We start from the raw sequence: 6,174 nt of genomic DNA on the forward strand, positions 1-6,174 counted from the left end.
CTGCGGTTGCGTGCGGGCTGCCGGGCTTCCCATTGGCGGGTCCTGTGTGATCGATCCCTCCAAGCTCCTATAGGAGGTTCAGACCTTGCCACCCGCCGGGAACGCCAGGCCCGCGGATGTGGGCTGCGGGGCCCGCCTGCAGCACACACCCAGGAAGAGAGGGCTGCGTCCGGGGATGCTCGAGCACAGTGTGGCGTCTCGGAGATCCTTACGCGATAGATAGCAGTGCACTGATGGTTCCTTCGGTGATCAGTGAGCGCAGAGGAGGAACCGCACCGGAAGGAAGGACTCTGGGGTCGTGGTGAATCCAGGAAAGTCTGTGAAGCAGAGAGCGTAGGAAGAGTCTGTCCTGGGTTCGTTAGCAATTCCCCTTACTTTAAGTTACAGCCTCATCACAAGTGTACCGAACGGAGAGGAGGTCTGTCCAAGTAAGAAAGGGGTGCGTGCCGGAGGTAACGGGACCGGCCGCACCTGACTTCCTCCACGCGTCCCCGGGATCGTCTCTGGGGTGTCTGGAGTTTGGGCCTTGTGAGGTGTAGGGGGCCCGGGCCGGGGAAGGGGGGTCGGTGGTGTTTACTTCACCATTGTGACTGAAATCCTTCGTAGTATTTCGTTTGATCAGCTGGGCGATCAAAATCGTTTATTAAAATCAAACTTCTGTTACAGGCTCAGCTCTTTATGGGAATTTTTTTTTAAAGTCAATCCGTTACTTGACTACCTCTATTACTGCTTCAGTTAGCGGATGAACTATCTCGGCATGCATTGAGCATGCTTTAAGTCTGCTGCTGAGACTTTAATGATTTGGATACAAAGCCTAGCGTGAGTGACTGTGATTAGGACAGATTTGTAAATATAGGAAATACCACCCAGAGTGAATGAACTCAGCTCGCCCTTGGCAGTGGTGAGTGTGTGTTATAATGGGAGTTGAAGGAGTGGGGGGAAAAAAAACACCAGACTTGAGGACAAGCAGGAATATAACAAGGTTAGCTGGAATCCACGGGAAATGGATACATCAGAGCTGTGATCCCATAGTCACTCCCTTAACCACTCCATTAAACTCTGCTCTCTTGAGGAAGGATACAGATGAGTAAAAAAAACATATAAATATAAAACATAGTTGGCGGAAAATCACGGCCATAAATCAAGATCTTGATATTTTGAAGGAAGAACTTCTAAGATGCTGATAAATTTTTAAAACACATAAATGAAGACTCATTTTTCCCTAAAAGTAAATGTACAACTGAGAGATTACATTCTTACAAAATACTCTGTTTCACAAGCATTGTATTTAATTTACACTAGTTTGCTAGGGTTACGATAAGAAAGTAGCACAAAGGGAGTAATCTTTGTATTTTTAATTTTGGTTTTGGAAGCTAGAAATCCAAGATGAAGGTATCTGAAATTAAACCAACCTCCTTAATTTATAGATCTTTAACTAGTGAGAGCATCCTCGCGTAGTCTTTTTAGAATGACACAACATGTTTGATTTAGGCCCACTATAATGCCCAGATTTGAACTACATTACCTCTGTCAAGATGCCTACCCCCAAAACACAATTACATCCTGAGGAACTGTGGGACAGGCTTCAACATAACCTTTGCAGGCAAGGTGGGAAGGGGGCAGAATTCAGCCTATAACATGTGGAATGATACATAAATAGCGACTTTATGACTTCCTAATTCTGTTTCAATGTTACCAGTATTGTGAAATATTTTAACATTATAAATACCATTAACAATGTTTAAAATAACACCACAGTAGTCATTTAAATAGCAAGTTTATCACCTCTAAATTTGGTTTCAATGTTATTAATATTGTGCAATATTTTAAACATTATAAATACCATTAATGATATTTAAAATAACACCACAATAGTCATTCAGCACAAGCACAATTTCATAGCATAATCCATGCAATGCAAAGGATCTCTCATTGCTGTTAGGCAGATAAAGTACTGCCATCTTGTGTCTCTAATGCAAACTACAGTTTCGAATTTGGGTGTTTTTGGGTTTTTTTTTTGAACATGAATTAGGGCTTTGTAACAATTTTAGTATCAAACAGTACAAATACTGAAGTAGTAACAAAAAATGTTGGCATGAGTTATATGTGGAAAGAATAGAGCCAATTTGAGAAAGTCCCTGGGAAGGTTCGAACTAGCTAGTTAATTTACACATTCATATGCAAAATCATTGAAAAGAGGGAAGTAACACATAGAGTTTTGCTTTTGGAAGCTTACCAGGAAAACGTGATATAAAGGAAACATAATGAATGTTCTGTCATAGTCTAGATGAGATGCAACAAAGCTCTGAATGAATTGGTAAAAAAAAAAATGAATGAGGGTGAAGTGGAGGCTGACAGATATTTTAAAAACAGAACAAAGAAGGTTGAGGTGATGTGGAAACAGGAATAGGTTTTCTGGGTATTTTTTTGTTTTGATTGAATAGTAACATTATTGATTACCAGAATGTGAGCGTATGTTCTATTTGATTCAGAAGGTAATAGGTAAGTGAAACTTAGGGGGAAAGTTCACAGTTAAATTTTAAAATTCATAGCTACAATTTGGTTAAAGATAAGAAAAAGTGAATGGCTGAATCAAAAGGTAGGAAAGAAAATTATCAAGAAGAGAGAACTCTGCATAATTGAGGATATTATGAAATTGGGGGGAAAATGTGTCTGAAGGACATAAAATGCAATGTATTAGAGGTACGCTTATATTTTTCAGAAGTTTCCCTGATGAATCTAAATTGGTCAAGATTCAGAGAAAGAAAATTGATACTTTCTTATTTATGTCCTATTGCTGGAATAAGCCTCCTAAAGCAATAACCTGATTATTTGATTATTAATTTCTTGGTTACTTGGTTGATTCTCACCATTTCAAAACCAATCACAAACTTACCCCTCCCCCCCCCAATACACATACAAGGTGACAGTGGGACAAAAAGTGGGAAAGAGAAAGATTAAGAATAAAATTTTAAGTTAATGGATTATCAAAATTGTGGAGGCCAGCCAGAGCGAGAAGTATTTTTAACTCACATTCTGATCTTAGCAACACGTGCTTAACTAATAAAAGCCTCCTGAACACTCCACAGTCTCCTTTTTACATCTCCATATCCACCAGCAATGTCTCTACTTATGACCTCATTTTAAAACAAATCCCACATTTTAAAGTATTTATTTTGGTAGCATTCCACAACCTATTACCGAAGTCTATAAGAAAGCACCAAAAATAGAATGGTTTAGAGAATAGAAATACGTTTTTCTCAGTGCTAAGGCTGAAATCTGAATTCAAAAGCAAGGTAGAGTCTCGCTGAGAATAGGGAGAGAACAACTTATGTTTCTCTGCACTTGCATTTGATGTTTTCTTAAAAAGCTTTCACATTCCATAGTGTGTAGATACACCTTTGTAATCTCTGCCTTCATCATATGGTATTTTCCTTTGTTTGTTAACAGTCTTCCTCCTGTACATGTCTTTTTCTGTGTCTAAAGCTTCCTTTATAAAATAATATCAGCAATGTTGGATTAAGTCCATTAAAAATCTCATAATCTCTTTCAAACTTAGGGACCATGTAAGTAACCTTCTGAAGTTAAGATTGAAGTTATGATTCTGAAATTAAGATGGAAACATGTTTGGAGGGACGTAAAATTCATCTCACAACTATCATTATTTTTTCTTGAGGTCAAACTGAGAATCTGCATCATAATTTAAGGAAATTTGTAAAAATTAGCTTAATGTTAATTGTCAGCATTTATGTTTGTGCTAAAAAATAAGTTATAAACCCAAGTATTCTGAATAAATACTTACATGATGGATTGTAGTTTCGAATGGCCACAGCAATATTTCTTCCCAGTATACTCTCCACATAACCTGGCCACAACATCCACTGTACTGGTTCTCCCTAGATGAGTAACTACCACATTGTAGCTCCTAAAACAATAAAACATTATTACCTTACGTTATGTAGGGTTTGTGTCCTTTTAGTATCCATTGTAATTAAAGTCTTGTCTCCAAGGTAGCACTGTCGGAAAGAGGGATATCTAATAATCTAATAGCTAATAATTTAATATTTAATGATCTAATAGTCCTCCGGCTCTGCTTTCCTCCCATGTTGATATCCTTAAAAAATGAACCCCAAGATAAGGACTCAAGTGGTTTTTCTATTGTGCTATTGTTTCTAACATATTTATAAGGTGACTTTTTTGTTGGCTTGTATGTCCCCTGTTTTCACTGTATTTGATGTTGGTATAATTTGGGAAGGGGAAGGGAAAAAACAAATTGTTTAAATAGGGATACGGGTGGACCCACTGCAACAATGAAATGTACAAGATGCTATGTCGAAAAATGAACTTTACAACTTTGGCAGTGGGGGGGGGTTGAAGGGGAGAATGTAGTCGTGGAGATGGGAGGGCAGGGATGGTAAGGGAAAAACAAAGGAGGAGGCAACAATGCTTGATAAGAAATGTACTCATTTCCTTGCTCATGTAATTGTAATCCCTTTGTACAGTATTTATGAAATAAAAAACTTATTAATAAAAATGAATGTTGTTATCAAGTGAAACACTGTACAACTTTTTCGAATTCAGGATGAAAGTATAAGCTCTCAGTGTGAATAAAAACCCTTTTTGAGAGGAAGCTTTGGATTTTGAGAATTAGTGAAAAAGTTATTCTAATCCAAGCCATATAGAGCTTACTTTCTGGAAAGAACAGCTTGGTGTTGACATGAAGTAAGAAGAGATGGTTTATTGAATAACAACAGATATCCACTATAAGGATTAAAGGATTCATAAACACATCAGGAGAATGCATTTCTAAGTGACAAATGAGAAGGAAACTAATCTTAATTTCTTAAGGGGATTACGTTTTTGTGAATTTAAAGTTTAGAAGTATAGCTTAGTGGTCAAGTACTGGTCTAGTAAAAAATAAGGCCCTGAAAAATCTATCCAATTCTGAAAGAAAGAGAGAAAAAGAAAGGGAGGGGGAGAAGGGAGGAAGGAAGGGAGAGAGGCAGGGAGGGAGGGAAAGGGGAAGAAAGGGAGAAATGTTCATCTGCTTCTTATATGATTTATATTTCATTTCTCTAATATTTTGTTCTCTTTATGAGTGTAACCTTTGATATAATTGCTGACTTAAGTTTTTCTCTTCTAACTCATCTGATTTGTATTATTAGACTCATTAGAGTCCTCATTTCATTCATTTGAAATTGAATTACCTCAGGAACCATCATTTTCTTGCTGTACTTATATTTGTAAGTAAAAGGTATTTACCTTTTCTCCCAAAGAATGAAGCCATTATATCTTATGCAAAGACTATGAGAACAAACTTACACAATTTTTGGCACATCAGAGTAGTTCAACAGTCAGCTTTGTGTCATAGGTAGTCTCAATATTAAAAGTGTAATATTTTTAGGCCTACGTATCTGAAATATTTCAGTAGTTTTGGGAAGTACACTAAAATATGATAAATATCCTAAATGTTCCAAAATGTTACTGTATTGATGAGAAAACTGAGATAGAAAGAAGCTGGGTAAACTACTGAGAGTCTTCATGGCAATGAATACCTTTCATGTTGTTGATCAGCTGTCAGAGATTCATTTGTTCTACCTGGACAGAAATTGCGAATAGGCAAAGAGAGGCTCTTCAAATGTTTTCAGTGCCCGAAGTCTAGAGGCCAGGCTGACAGACACAATCTTATACTCCAAACTGAGAGCTGGATGCATTTTGCTCTAGGCTATAGGTGCTCAGGTTGGAGACTTAACAGAGATTTAAATTTATCATATGATATTGTAGATAGAATCCTTTGTTAAACTCTGTGATAAAAGATTATATTAATACACAACTATTGATCTTGATAAAATAACAGGAAACGAAGTAAAACATGTCTTTATTGTTTGTTAATTTAATTAGAAGTCATATACTATGTTAAAAGGATATACTAATCAGCTCCACATCTTTTTTTAAAATTTTTATTTCTTTGTATTTATTTTTAAAATGTTTAGTGTAAAGGTGATATACAGAGGGGTGAGAGTTACATAAGTCAGTACCGAGTAAATTTCTTTTTGACCATGTCACCTCTTCCCTCATTTTCTCTCAGTTTTTCCCTTCTGCGCCTCCCTCCCCCAGTTTTAAAGTTAATTTTCAACATAGTGTCTAGTGAGTATCACTGCTGATTAGTTCATC

This window comes from Dipodomys merriami, unplaced genomic scaffold (assembly GCF_024711535.1).
Source record: "Dipodomys merriami isolate MVZ:Mamm:240054 unplaced genomic scaffold, mDipMer1.0.p SCAF_9, whole genome shotgun sequence".
Lineage (NCBI taxonomy): Eukaryota > Metazoa > Chordata > Mammalia > Rodentia > Heteromyidae > Dipodomys > Dipodomys merriami.